The sequence below is a fragment of the Oncorhynchus nerka genome, linkage group LG4 (assembly GCF_034236695.1).
Source record: "Oncorhynchus nerka isolate Pitt River linkage group LG4, Oner_Uvic_2.0, whole genome shotgun sequence".
NCBI lineage: Eukaryota > Metazoa > Chordata > Actinopteri > Salmoniformes > Salmonidae > Oncorhynchus > Oncorhynchus nerka.
Window position 1 is genome coordinate 11,887,538 of NC_088399.1, and position 13,875 is coordinate 11,901,412.

General features: G+C 41.5%; 1 protein-coding gene across 4 annotated transcripts in view; it reads right to left on the reverse strand.

Annotated features, from left to right (window-relative positions):
* tln1 (talin 1) overlaps nt 1-13,875 on the reverse strand; it is a 166,279-nt gene that overhangs the window by 130,085 nt on the left and 22,319 nt on the right. For 2 of the 4 annotated variants that reach the window (XM_065017217.1, XM_065017220.1), the window contains exon 2: nt 3,221-3,290. The exons of 1 other annotated variant lie outside the window; for it this stretch is intronic. The gene's annotated coding sequence lies outside the window, so the exon portion shown is untranslated. Of the gene's footprint in view, nt 1-3,220; nt 3,291-9,216; nt 9,372-13,875 lie in introns of all 4 variants that reach the window. One more of the 4 variants, XM_065017218.1, reaches the window with a different exon arrangement.

Consider the following 13,875-nt stretch of genomic DNA (forward strand, 5'->3'; position numbering starts at 1 on the left):
TACGCAGTATATCTAAAACTAGCGACATAGATTCAGAGTAACTTCTCTTGCTTGCCAGTCAGCAAACGTCAGTTAACCGGTGAAAAAGCTAGGGGTAAACAAACAGTGACATCAGTATAACGCAACAGATTTACGAGCTTCACTGTCAGTGTTAGCAGGTTGGGTATCACAGAGTGGCAGAATAAGTATCATGCAAGTCATTTATTGTTGTGACAGCCAAGTACAGTATGTTAATAACGACACTGCTGTAAATAATTATTGAAACGAGAAAAAAAAAATCCAGTCTCAGAATTTCCAATCAGATTTTAGAGAGGGCCGTGGCCACCCTGGGCCATGCCACTGTCGTCATGTGCTTCACAGTGGGGGATGTTTCCCTGATGCAGCATAAAGCTTCAAGAGAGCAAAATGGGGGATACTTTCACAACATGACCGGCAACATTCAATTGTGTCACTTCACTGAATACACTCAAAGTTACCAAATCCCCAAAACATTTTTGGTATGCTTTCAGATTTTATACCAAAGAAACTACTAAATCGTCGAAATCTTATACTGCAATTTTCTAGGCCTTTGTTTAATTTGAACATTATATTTTAAATATGCTCCATTTAAAAATAAAAATAAACATTTGAATGCTCTTCAGGGACAATAACAGGTGTGATATTCTTCCTGCCTTTTTCAAACCGAAGGCTATTCAGGGAACATCAAGTTATTTGTGTGGAGCTCTTTCACTCTACAGATGCTCTGAGATGAGGTCGTAGAGGTCAAGGAACAACATTCAAATACAAAATGCATTTTTACACAAAAAGGAGGAACTCAGTGGGCTAGAATCAAGATGCCTCTCCTTCATTTATAGCTCTACGTTGGAATCTCTATTTCTGGGTAAAACACAGTGGTGAAAGCAGAATTCGTTTTCCAGTGATGCACTTGTGGCCACTGATAAGAAAGTATAAACAATACACCAAGTCAGCTTCATAAGAACATAAATAAAGTTATGGCTTCGAGAAGTTAAGTCATCACCTCACCATTGTTATTTTATTGTGTTACTAAAATAAACTAAAGTCAATTTTTTAAATGTAAATATTGTCATAACTATTTTCTTTCAAATTGTTGGTATAGGGCTTGTAAGCAAGCATTTCACGGTAAGGTCTACAACACCTGTTGTATTCGGCGTATGTGACAAATAAAATTGGATTTGAAAACTGGTAGAACAATTGGTTAACTGCACCTCATACGTTGATATTACAATTCACTTGACTGTCTTGCAACGTTTGAAGACAAACAAACTTGCACTTGTGCTCGCAGTCACACAGAGCGGTCAGTCAGAGCTGCACAACTCGGTGAAGGTGTCAGAAAAACAACGTTTTTAACACCTGTAGCTGTAGGTTGTGGTCCTTTGTATCATGTCCCCTACAATACAGACAGACCTATTTCAGTCCTGTTCAGTAGAATATCTGGGTAAGAAAAAATGATTCCTTGACAAACACACAAACTGCACTTTCTTTCAAGACCTTGTGATAAGCCAACCCCATCAGTCAGCCAGTGACACATTCGGAACAGGGTCAATCACGGAGTTGTTTAGACACAACTTTAGTTGGGTCAGGTCAGGGTCAATCACGGAGTTGTTTAGACACAACTTTAGTTGGGTCAGGTCAGAGTCAATCACGGAGTTGTTTAGACACAACTTTAGTTGGGTCAGGTCACGGTCAATCACGGAGTTGTTTAGACACAACTTTAGTTGGGTCAGGTCAGGGTCAATCACGGAGTTGTTTAGACACAACTTTAGTTGGGTCAGGTCAGGGTCAATCACGGAGTTGTTTAGACACAACTTTAGTTGGGTCAGGTCAGGGTCAATCACGGAGTTGTTTAGACACAACTTTAGTTGGGTCAGGTCAGGGTCAATCACGGAGTTGTTTAGACACAACTTTAGTTGGGTCAGGTCAGGGTCAATCACGGAGTTGTTTAGACACAACTTTAGTTGGGTCAGGTCAGGGTCAATCACGGAGTTGTTTAGACACAACTTTAGTTGGGTCAGGTCAGGGTCAATCACGGAGTTGTTTAGACACAACTTTAGTTGGGTCAGGTCAGAGTCAATCATAATGTTTTTTTTAGATCGACCTTCAGTCCGGTCAGGTCTGACCAGACTAAACAAAGGCTTAAAACCACAAAGCCACCATTGATTGTAAGGCCTGGTTTTGAATATTGGTGGGCTTGGTCAAAGTCTGAGGTGACTACTACGGACTGTCTATTACTGAGAAGTTTCTGAGTCTGTTTGACAGTCTGTGGGTGGGAGATATCCCCCCCATAGCACACAACCCACTTTGTCTAAATGGTGGATGCATTATTAAAAGAGTGAGTGACATACTCACTTTAAAAGTGAATAAAAATATCAGCTCCTAAGTGAGACTATACTCATCTTGCCTCAAGAAGGCACTCGACTTCTTCTTGTCTGGTAAGTTTAACAACTTAAATGTATATGTCCAATTTAAGCAAAGCAATGCTATGAGAGACTAATCAAATATAGTTTAAATAGTTTGAAGAATGACATTATCCAAGCTAAAAGAGACCTACTAACCAGGATACCATTGTAAGTAGTGGTCTCTGGGTAAGGTATTCTCCACACAGCTGTTTGCTCCTCAGCTTGTTAAAATGGACTCGACGGGGCCAATTATGCCTTCAGTCTTTTAGTCCAAATGACACAGCAGTGAGCTCTTTGGGGAAAAACAAGTTGTCACAAGACGGGATTGACATTCAACACTTCTAAATGGTGAGTGCACATCACCAACCGTGTGATAAGATACCCAGTTCTGAATCTGAGCCTCCTGTGTTGACAGAAGCTCCAGTCTTCCTTTAATTACAAAGCTACAACTCAGACTGGACAAATCAATGCACTCCCATCCAGATCCACTCTGGTACAGCCAATGGCAAAGATCAATGGAATGAGTAATTACATTAACTTGATGACAAACGATGCCGGGATGATATCACATCAACTCAATATTAGGAAGGTGTTTTTAATGTTTTATACACAGTATAGAGTGGTCATTTATAGGATCTCTGTGCATGAGAGGAAAATGTGTATTGATTTTCTTGCTGGCGTTGACAAATCAATTTCCAAAAGGGGATTAATAAAGTAATACCCATCCATGTAAAATGCTTCTTTACAACATGTGAGTAGAGCTGATAGTAGATGACAGTAGAGCACAAGGTTACAGACAGTACCTGATAGAAACTGGTCTTAATGGGAGATGTCCTCCCAGTCGGTTATGGCGCTGTAGGGTTCTTGGCCCGGCTGCAGAGAAACAGAAGAGAGGAGTTTAGTGTAACCAAGATCAATCTTTTCATTAAACTGGAACAAATTATTGAGATTGCTGCTTAAATGACAATGTCAACAAGTCCAAATTAGATTGATATCCAACGGTGAATATGGAATCTTCTGTGCTAATTATCGTTAACAATCTCTTAAATAATCTCCTTTTTATCATCTTAAAGCTTTCCATACTTAAAATGGTTGTATGCTTTGTTTTCTTGAAAGACTGGACCTGAGGTATAGATGCAAATACAAAAACTGGCAAAAACACAAGACATTTATGCAGTACTGCTGCTGGACTACACTGGCTGCTTAGAAGTGACGGTCCTGTCGATAGCTTCTCAGAAACACTGTCATACAAAATGCCAAAGTGTGTCAGGGTCAGAGAAGAGCGGTGAAGGTTTGACAAACTGTGGTTGCGTCCCAAATGGCACCCCATTCCCTACAAAGTGCATTTCTTTTGACCAGAGCCCCATTGGTCCTGGTTAAATGTAGTGCACTATATAGGGAATTGGGTTACATTTGGGATGGGCCATGTAACTTAAAACAGCCCTGTGATAGATAGTGGTGTTGAAACATGACTGGACACATCCATTATGAGTCATTTAAAAGGCAATAGGCAGCGTGAAGAACAGAGTGTTTTCTCTAGTGGTCACATTCATATTTGTCACATGAATTACAAATAATGAGAACGAGGTCATACACAGGGTTCACCAGATAAGAAAGCATTGCCACACACACACACACACACACACACACACATCCTTTATCTTTGGGTCATCATACTGTAAAGCTGTGTGCATTTCCTTTCTCTACAGTTCATTTATTTACACTAGTATTTCAGGTTAATATATTGCTTTTAAATAATATTACTACTTTAATATCACATCCTTGGAATATTCAGATACAGGGAATTACACTATTAGATGTAAATATGACAATGATTAATACATTTGTCAGGACTTTCATAACAACTAATACTGCCCCCACACACACACACACACACACACACACCACGGAAAGTATTCAGACCCCTTGACTTCTTCCACATTTTGTTACAGCCTTATTCTAAAATGGATTAAATTGTTCGTTTCCCCCCCCTCAATCTACACACAATACCCCATAATGACAACGCGGTAAAAAGTTAGCAAATGTATTAAAAAAAAAAAAATTTAAACAAACTTTGTTACATAAGTATTCACACCCTCGAAATTGAGCTCGGGTGCATCTGTTTCCATTGATTTCTACAACTTGACTGGAGTCCACCTGTGGTACATTCAATTGACTGATTTGGAAAGACACACACCTGTTTATATAAGGCCACACAGTTCACAGTGCGTGTCAGAGAAAAAACCAAGCCATGAGGTCGAAGGAATTGTCTAGGGAAGGGTACTAAAACATTTCTGTTTGGAACCACTAAGACTCTTTCCTAGAGCTGCCCGCCCGGCCAAAGTGAGCATTCGGGGGAGAAGGGCCTTGGTCAGGGAGGTGACCAAGAACCTGATGGTCACTCTGACAGCGCCAGAGTTCCTCTGTGGAGATGGGAGAACCTTCCAGAAGGATAAACATCTCTGCAGCACTCCACCAATCAGGCCTTTACGGTAGAGTGGCCAGAAGGAAGCCTCTCCTCAGTAAAAGGAACATGACAGCCCACTTGGAGTTTGCCAAAAGGCACTTAAAGACCCTCAGACCATGAGAAACAAGATTCTCTGGTCTGATGAAACCAATTTTGAACTCTTTGGCCTGGAGGAAACCTGGCACCATCCTTACGGTGAAGTATGGTGGTGGCAGCTTCATGCTGTGGGGATGTTTTTCAGCGGCAGGGACTGGGAGACTAGTTATGATCAAGGCAAAGATGAACGGAGCAAAGTACAGTGAAATCCTTGATGAAAACCTGCTCCAGAGCGCTCAAGACCTCAAGACTGGGGCAAAAATTCACCTTCCGACAGGACAACAACCCTAAGCACACAGTCAAGACAATGCAGGAGTGTCTTTGGGACAAGCCTCAATGTCCTTGAGTGGCCCAGCCAGAGCCCGGACTTGAACCTGGTCGAACATTTCTGGAGAGACCTGAAAACAGCTGTGCAGCGAAGCTGCCTGTTCAACCTGACAGAACTTGAGAAGAGAAGAATGGGAGAAACTCCACAAATACAGGTGTGCCAAGATTGTAGCATCATACCCAATAAGACTTGAGGCTGTAATTAACAAATTACTGAGTAAAGGATCTGAATACTCATGGGAATGTAATATTTCAGTTTTTTATTTCTAATACATTTGCAAAAATGTCTTAAATCCTGTTTTTACTTTGTCATTATGGGGTATTGTGTGTAGATTGGGGGGAGGGGGGTGATTTAATGCATTTTAAGGCTGTAATGTAACAAAATGTGGAAAGTCAGGGGGTCTGAATACTTTTCAAATGCACTGTACATGGGCTCCGATACAGGAATGATATATTTAGTTTGAAACGAGTCGGTGCGATTTGGTTTGTTTGGAGATATATACACACATGTATGTACAGTGGGGCAAAAAGTATTTAGTCAGCCACCAATTGTGCAAGTTCTCCCACTTAAAAAGATGAGGCCTGTAATTTTCATCATAGGTACACTTCAACTATGACAGACAAAATGAGAAGAAAAAAAATCCAGAAAATCACATTGTAGGATTTTTAATTTATTTATTTGCAAATTATGGTGGAAAATAAGTATTTGGTCACCTACAAACAAGCAAGATTTCTTGCTCTCACAGACCTGTAACTTCTTTAAGAGGCTCCTCTGTTCTCCACTCGTTACCTGTATTAATGGCACCTGTTTGAACTTGTTATCAGTATAAAAGACACCTGTCCACAACCTCAAAGAGTCTCACGCCAAACTCCACTATGGCCAAGACCAAAGAGCTGTCAAAGGACACCAGAAACAAAATTGTAGACTTGCACCAGGCTGGGAAGACTGAATCTGCAATAGGTAAGCAGCTTGGTTTGAAGAAATCAACTGTGGGAGCAATTATTAGGAAATGGAAGACATACAAGACCACTGATAATCTCCCTCAATCTGGGGCTCCACGCAAGATCTCACCCCGTGGGGTCAAAATGATCACAAGAACGGTGAGCAAAAATCCCAGAACCACACGGGTGGACCTAGTGAATGACCTGCAGAGAGCTGGGACCAAAGTAACAAAGCCTACCATCAGTAACACACTACGCCGCCAGGGACTCAAATCCTGCAGTGTCAGACGTGTCCCCCTGCTTAAGCCAGTACATGTCCAGGCCCGTCTGAAGTTTGCTAGAGAGCATTTGAATGATCCAGAAGAAGATTGGGAGAATGTCATATGGTCAGATGGTCAATTTGTAAGTCGCTCTGGATAAGAGCGTCTGCTAAATGACTTAAATGTAAATGTAAATGTAATGAAACCAAAATATAACTTTTTGGTCAAAACTCAACTCGTCGTGTTTGGAGGACAAAGAATGCTGAGTTGCATCCAAAGAACACCATACCTACTGTGAAGCATGGGGGTGGAAACAGCTTTGGGGCTGTTTTTCTGCAAAGGGACCAGGACTGAAATATTTTTAAAATATAATTGGATTGACTGATCCACTTTGTTTGTAAAGGAAAGAATGAATGGGGCCATGTATCGTGAGATTTTGAGTGAAAACCTCCTTCCATCAGCAAGGGCATTGAAGATGAAACGTGGCTGGGTCTTTCAGTATGACAATGATCCCAAACACACCGCCCGGGCAACGAAGGAGTGGCTTCAGAGTCAGTTTGGTTTTAAATGCCTTAAGAAGCATTTCAAGGTCCTGGAGTGGCCTAGCCAGTCTCCAGATCTCACAGCTCTTTCGCGTTTTCCTCTTTATCTTCGCGGGTTGTCAAACCAGTCCGCTCCTGTTCCACACAAACCGGATGAAAATTGTTGTCAAACCACGTAGAAAATCTTTGGAGGGAGTTGTAAGTCCGTGTTGCCCAGCAACAGCCCCAAAACATCACTGCTCTAGAGGAGATCTGCATGGAGGAATGTGCCAAAATACCAGCAACAGTGTGTGAAAACCTTATCAAACGTTTTCTGTAAGTCTTCACCTCTGTCATTGCCAACAAAGGGTATATAACAAAGTATTGAAATAAGTATTTGGTCAATAACAAAAGTTTATTTTCCACCATAATTTGCAAATAAATTCATTTAAAAATCCTACAATGTGATTTTCTGGATTTTTTTTTCTCATTTTCTGTCTGTCATAATTGAAATGTACCTATGATCAAAATTACAGGCCTCTCTCTTTAAGTGGGACAACTTGCACAATTGGTGTCTGACTAAATACTCTTTTGCCCCACTGTATGTATGTATGTATGTATGTATGTATGTATGTATGTATGTATGTATGTATATATATATATACACATATACACACACACACACACACCTCTATTCCGGACTTTGACATTGCTCGTTATGATATTTCTTCATTTCAATTTTTTGGGAATCATTCGTTTTGTTTTGTTAGATATTACTGCACCATTGGAGCTAGAAACATAAGCATTTTCGCTGCACCTGCAATAACATCTGCAAAATATGTGTTTGCGACCAATTAAATTTGATTAGAAAACTAGCAGTTTCAAGGCTCTTCGTCGACATGATTTTGAAATAAAGAATGAAATGAACACTCCACACTGCTCTATAAATACAGGTGGCTAGCCCCATAGAAAGAAAACCATCGTCATCCAAGGTCCGACTCCTGATAATCCCCATTATGAGTAATCTGTTACAGTTGCTGTCTGAAGAGGCCTTAGAAGGCCATTGGAACACTGTGAGCTTTCTTTCGCTCCTGCTCTCTCTCTCGCTCTCTGGCCTGGCTGCAGCTCCTCCTACTTCTAGAGGGAGTGGCCTGGCTGCACTCCTCCTACTTCTAGAGGGAGTGGCCGTGTGTGTTGCACGTCAGCAGTCCCAGACCAGACCGACCGAGCCCCTCCCAGGGAATGAGACATACATGGTACGCCCGCTGACTATTCAGTTAACTGTTCTCTCCCTCTCCCTCTCTGTGTTTCTCTTTCTTTAGTCTCGTTCTCTCTGATAAACACTAGTTTGAACTCCTTTCAAGGCCTGGAACTTTACTCAAACCACAAATATTTTTGTCATCATCCCTCAACACAAGCCCCTGATACAATAACACTGCAACGCACCATTCATTATTTTGGTTTGCTGCTATCATCTACCATAGATTAAATAACATCTCAATTGAAAAGCTGTCCATCCCGGTCTATTTTTTGGGGTCTAGGTGATTTGAGTGTCAGTTATGCCTGGGGTTCATTTCCAGGCAAGCTGCGACTCACCCTCTTTGGAATGCCACGGAGTTGTAGCTAGCTCCCTACTCACTACCTCAGAGCGTGATGTCATTTCCTGTTTCAAAAGCCCTCCAACGCCATAAAAGGGAATTTTAGCCATCTGTAGGCTCAGAGAGAGAGCGAGAGAGACTTTTCCCCAGCCGGGATCTCTGTATCCTGTGCAATTAGCTAGTAGTAAAGGAAGGAAGTGTTTGTTTTGCTTATGAGAAAGACGCAGAGCTACTACACCAAAGCAAACAAAGAAGTTGTGTTTAGGCACAAGTTGTCACAAAGGAGACGGAAGTTATTTCTAATGATGGGCAAAATGTTAGACCTTCCATGTGTTTACTTTTACACTAGCCTAGGCGAGGACACATCCCTCAGAGAAAGTGCATGGTGATGTGTAAGGTATCAGTCTTCTGATCATCTACAGAACATACTGCATAACATTGTGTCTAGTAGTATCATTGACACCAAATATCTAAATCATTCCCTCAGCTTATGCTACAGTTAGTTCAATATCTCTTACTTTTTATACATTGATTTATTTATTTTGGGTACAACTGAAGTCGGGTCCATAGTGGCTCAATAGGTCTTACCCAGGTCTTCAGAGTTTTGGTGTCCTGTCTGAGCCAGTTGACGTATGAAGCAACTAGCTGCAGCTAGCCCACTATTGACGGGAGTGGAACGCTTCCCCACCCTGTCTGAGAAAAGGAAGTCACCGGCCAGAGCTGCAATTATTGCAGCGTTTCCGCTGCAGAGTAACACAGAGCAAATAATACAGTCACAGTGCATCGCTTTGACACTACAGGGCCTATCACAAAGTATTCATACCCCTTGACTTATTCTACATTTTGTTATGTTACAGCCTGAATTTAAAATGGATGAAATTGATTTTTGTTCTCACCCTTCTACACACGATATCCTATAATAACAGTGAAAACATTTTTAGAAATGTTTGCAAATTTATTGAAAATAAAATACATAAATATCTCATTTAAATAAGTATTCACACTCCTGAGTCAGTACTTTGTTGAAGCACCTTTGGCAGCGATTACAGCTGTGCATCTTTCTGGGTAAGTCTCTAAGGCCTTTCCACACCTGGATTGTGTAACATTTACTCATTGTTCTTCAAGCTTTGTCAAATTGGTTGTTGATCATTGCTAGACAACCATTTTCAGGTCTTGCCATAGATTTTCAAGTAGATTTAAGTTAAAATTGTAACTCGGCCACTCAGGAACATTCAGTGTCATCTTGGTAAGCAACTGCAGTGTAGATTTGACCTTTTGTTTTAGGTTAAATCAAATCCAATTTTATTTGTCACATGGTTAGCAGATGTTAGTGCGAGTGTAGCGAAATGCTTGTGCTTCTAGTTCCGACAATGCAGTAATAACCAACAAGTAATCTAGCTAACAATTCCAAAACTACTACCTTATAGACACAAGTGTAAGGGGATAAAGAATATGTACATAAAGATATATGAATGAGTGATGGTACAGAGCGGCATAGGCAAGATACAGTAGATGGTATTGAGTGCAGTATATACATATATACATATGAGATGAGTATGTAAACAAAGTGGCATAGTTAAAGTGGCTAGTGATACATGTATTACATAAGGATGCAGTAGATGATATAGAGTACAGTATATACGTATACATATGAGATGAATAATGTAGGGTATGTAAACATTATATTAGGTAGCATTGTTTAAAGTGGCTAGTGATATATTTTACATCATTTCCCATCAATTCCCATTATTAAAGTGGCTGGAGTTGAGTCAGTGTGTTGGCAGCAGCCACTCAATGTTAGTGGTGGCTGTTTAACAGTCTGATGGCCTTGAGATAGAAGCTGTTTTTCAGTCTCTCGGTCCCAGCTTTGATGCACCTGTACTGACCTCGCCTTCTGGGTTATTGTCTTGCTGAAAGGTGAATCTGTCTTCCAGCGTCTGGTGGAAAGCAGACTGAACCAGGTTCATCTCTAGGATTTTGCGTGTGCTTAGCTCCATTCCGTTTCATTTTTATCCTGAAAAACGCCCATCCTAACGATTACAAGCATACCCATAACATGATGCAGCCACTACTATGCTTGAAAATATGGAGAGTAGCTGCGATGCAGTGCCCTAGACCACTGCGCCACCCGAGAAGCCCCATTAAGCACATTTTAACTCTTGAACTTATTTAGGTTTGCCATAACAAAGGCCTTGAGATAGATGCTGTTTTTAATTATATAAAACATGGGACATAATTCCACTTTGACATTCTGGGGTATTGTGTGAGAATTGTTGTTTTGTGACTAATTCCAAGCATCTGTATATACAACTAGGGCAGACATCAAATTCGCAATACATATAGAATTGGAATACATATCGTATCGGCACCTCAGTATGGGGACAACATCGGTCCCCAAGGTCCCTCAGTATGGGGACAACATCGGTCCCCAAGGTCCCTCAGTATGGGGACAACATCGGTCCCCAAGGTCCCTCAGTATGTGGAAAACATCGGTCCCCAAGGTCCCTCAGTATGTGGACAACATCGGTCCCCTAAGGTCCCTCAGTATGGGGACAACATCATACCCTAAGGTCCCTCAGTATGGGAACAACATCGGTCCCCAAGGTCCCTCAGTATGGGGGCAACATCGGTCCCCAAGGTCCCTCAGTATGGGGACAACATCGTACCCTAAGGTCCCGCAGTATGGTGATAATATGGTGAGGTCACTGAAACAAACTGAAACATTCTGAAACAAATCAATATAACTACGCACATTATATAGTTTGTATCTTCGCTGTCTTATATCGAATTTTCCAAGCCTGGAAGAGATTACTACTATCAGAGCCTGTGCAGACTGCAGAACAATCATGACAAGGAATCGTAGAGGTTATTTGTGATGCATTTTAACCTGCTGATACATACTGTACTGCTGTCGAACAAATGTTTTTGCATAACAAACATACTCCCAAACACCTCCTGTTCTTCACAAAACAACTCCGTAATGTCCCATCACCCACTTACCATTATGTAAGTACAAAGATATTTGCATTTTCTAGAGATAGAATGTGGAAATAAGCTAATAGGATTTAAAAGTTTGATTTACACTAGTATGTGGAGCTAGGCCTAAATACCAGTAACACAAAACAGATGCAGTCTGCCTTTAAAACCCTACAACAAGATGTACAATAACTGAACCAAGATATACCTCAAAATATTTAATATCATTATCAAACGATCCATATATACGGTTAATAACTATACTGTTGTAGAATTTTCTAGAACTTAAAATGGTACACTATTGAAGTTTATTTGTTAATCGTCTATGGTATCTCCTTGGTTTCACGCAAACAATATACTTGCTCATGAGTGGAAAGAGGTGTGTCTCTTTCTATCCAACGTGGTAATATTGACAATATTTCTTCTGTCCATTTGGGAGGGGGCTTTTGGGTCAAGATCACCCCCAGAGGTAAAAGATTAGAGCCAATACTTTTCTCACCACTCGACTTCAATCAGCCAATCAACTACAGAGAAACTTGGGGGGCATCGGAGGGCACTCCATAACAAGGTGACACCATGGTGGTAGTTTTATTTTGGAGGGCCTCGTGTCACCACTGATATGAAAATATAGCTGTGTGACATGAGGATATGCTCCCTCGCACTTGCCAGCGTAACTGAACCCCGTAGCAACTCCAACAGGCGCCAGAGAGGGGGAATGGAGCCGACTAGATCATTCACAGTGTGAGAACTGCTAATTGGGAAAGAAGGAGTGATATACACTCAACATGCAAAGCAAGTAGGGGACTGTGGAAATATTACCATGGCCCCCCTCACATCAATTAGGCTAGCTAGTCCAACCCTGTGTGTCTCTCTAGGGCCCTGCCTTACCTTGGATCACACGTGAAGATCTGAAAGAATTGGATAGGTACAATATTAGTACTACGATGAAAAAGCCATCTGGCACTAGCCTATCAGAGGGCAAGGTGGAGCTATGACCATAATGCCTGGATACAGTGCATTCGGTATTCAGACCCCTTGACTTGTTCCACATTCTGTGTACTTTCCGAACGCACTGTATCCAGAACTTTCAGATCTACCTGAGGTGTCTAGGACAAGAGGTTGTTTCTGGACTCGGTCCAGGTCTCTCAATCCCACTGTCAAAAACCCCTTTAGCACTACCAAATCAATGAGGCACCATTCACTTTTCAGGAATAATCAACCTCGCAAAAGGCTCTTGCAAGGAATAAAGATTAGACAACCGAGGCTCTGGAAGCAACATGAAATCCTTCCCAAGCAGACGGGAGACACCAAAACAAGAAAAAGGATGAACTAGAATAGACTAACCCTCATCATTACCCATCCTGCCCTGACCACCATCAACACCCAATCAGAGATATGGACCAATGAAGGTAACCCTAATCCCTACCGGTTACCCATCCTGCCCTGTCCACCATCAACACCCAATCAGAGATATGAACCAATGAAGGTATCACTCTCTCTAATCTAATCCAAACCTCCAACCCCACAATCAATTTAGTCAGTGGAAAATCCATCTTGGAGAAGTTGGACTGGATCTTTTGTAATGCTTGCCTAACTACCCAAACTCCTTGCTCCGGCCAAATGCTACGCCTACGGACGTTAGATCCAGACTCATTACCTCCCCAACAATTTCTAGTTGGTCCCAGAAACTGATGGGTTGGGCCAGAGCCAGAACACACACGGGTAAAGCAGCGTTCTTGAAAATTTGTCATTGGCTTTGATACTCTGATTGGTTAGAGGTGATCCAACTTTGATTTTTACAATACCCTCATTTTGACCACAAACGACTGAAGTATGGATCGAACGATAGAGCAGTTTGAGTTGTCAGGCAAGTTTAGAGCTAGATCCAGATACTGGTAGGAATATAGGGTGACTAACTTTCCTGATTGTGTGGGACAGTCCTTCTTTTGGCCCTTTGTTTGTGCAACCAAACAATTATGTCCCGCATTTTTATCAACAAATGAAAACACCACTTATTTACAAAAAATATTTCAGTCAGACTTCCCATTTATTTGATGAGAATTGACATTCCAACCAGTCTCCATTGCAGTCACGTTGTGCTCAATGACAAGATCATAAGGATGTGGTAGTGGTGATGTTGAACACTTCTCCAATCATTGTGAGATCTGATTATCTGTGCAGTGCAAGAAAGAGGCCAAAGTCATTATCGTCTAGTACTCCCACTTGTCCAAGATCCAACAGCATAACGGCTGCTGACATGTGTCGAGGCGA